Source organism: Octopus bimaculoides, chromosome 13, assembly GCF_001194135.2.
Source record: "Octopus bimaculoides isolate UCB-OBI-ISO-001 chromosome 13, ASM119413v2, whole genome shotgun sequence".
Lineage (NCBI taxonomy): Eukaryota > Metazoa > Mollusca > Cephalopoda > Octopoda > Octopodidae > Octopus > Octopus bimaculoides.
In genome coordinates, this window is record NC_068993.1 from 17,894,842 (window position 1) to 17,896,497 (window position 1,656).

Here is a 1,656-nt window from a genome sequence, read left to right on the forward strand (position 1 = left end):
TAATACTGGTTCCCATATGCTATTCATATCTGCACTCGGATTGCTTAGGAGGTTGTTGTGTTCTAGCATATGTGCTGCCCCTTTCAGTTTTACACACACACACACTCGATAATAGAGACTCATAAAATACACTTTCACACACACACACACATACATTATCTAACTCGTACATGCAAACACACAGTGACACAACTATTGTACTTCCAAATATTTACGTATGCACATATATCTTGCATGTATGTAACAAACCATCTACATATGTACACTTGAGAAAAAGATTCACTGTCATGCACACACATAATAAATAATATATAAGAGGATGATGAAGAATAAAATTATATAATGCCTTGCTTTTATCTTGCTGGATAATAGATAAGTGGTACTGAGTTGAATTACTGCAATAGATACAAACCCTTTGCATGTTTAACTGTCCATGATACTTGGTTTATTAGAAGCAGAATGAATCTTTGAAGGGCTGGGCTTTGATTTGTGTGTATATTTTAAAACTTCCAAGTTGTTTCCAGGATAATGTAAAAGTATTATCTACAAAAAAAATCAAGCATAAAAATATCCATATAAGTACAAATATACTTTCAGAAATAAATATAAATTACAAGCAATAATAAATCTCTGAATGAGGTATAAACAGTAGCAGCACGACAACGTGAAGTATATTTGCCACTTAAATGTGGCTAACCCCTAAGGGTGAATGCTACTGTAGCTTGTAGCCCCAGGAGAACATCTCCTCCAGCTGGCTATTGACACACTTTCTGTGCCCTGTCGGTATTTGCAAAGGGAAATCATCCTTCCCATCGTCGATCTGACGTGATACGCACAGACCCAGAAGGGTAAATACCCAGAAACCTGGGTCCGTGCGTATCACGTCAGGTCGACGATGGGAAGGATGACTTCTCTTTGCAAATACCGACAGGGCACAGAAAGTGTGTCAATAGCCAGGTGGAGGAGATGTTCTCCTGGGGCTACAAGCTACTGTAGCATTCACCCTTAGGGGTTAGCCGCATTTAAGTGGCAAATGTAAATTATAAGTTATACCATATTTACTGCAAACATGTACATTCAAAAGGAGCATTTAAGGGTAGGTTCTTCCTTTCTATTTCTCAGCATGAAGTGGATAAGAGATAAATCCCATCAAAACAGGCCCAATTGAAATGTTCCATATATTTGTCTATTACGTATAAGTTATGTCCTGGTTTCCTATTTTACACATGTTTGTATTTATGTGTGTACTGCAGACTTGTGGAGATATATTTCTATGTGTATTATATTTCAAAATTATGAATGGAAAAAATTATGAATGAAAAAATTAGGAAAGAAAAAATTATTAAGAATAAAAGGTTAAACTTTATATATATATAAAGTTTAACTTTATATATATATAAAGTTTAACCTTTTATTCTTAATAATTTTTTCTTTCCTAATTTTTTCATTCATAATTTTTTCCATTCATAATTTTTTCATTCATATTTTTTTATTATTACGTTTGTAGAAATAAATAATCTTGTATTTTTCTATTATTCAATTGATCTTTAATCATAATTAAATAAACGTCTTTAGCTTTAAATAGTATAGCTTTAACTATTACACCGGTTAAATATGTACTAATTTTATCTTCATTATTATTTTAAACTTAAACTT

General features: G+C 32.5%; 1 protein-coding gene across 1 annotated transcript in view; it reads right to left on the bottom strand.

Moving 5' to 3' along the window:
- LOC106880493 (uncharacterized) overlaps positions 1-1,656 on the bottom strand; it is a 60,413-nt gene that overhangs the window by 25,425 nt on the left and 33,332 nt on the right. Inside the window, exon 2 of the mRNA XM_052972365.1 lies at positions 413-543. The gene's annotated coding sequence lies outside the window, so the exon portion shown is untranslated. The remainder of the gene's footprint in view (positions 1-412; positions 544-1,656) is intronic.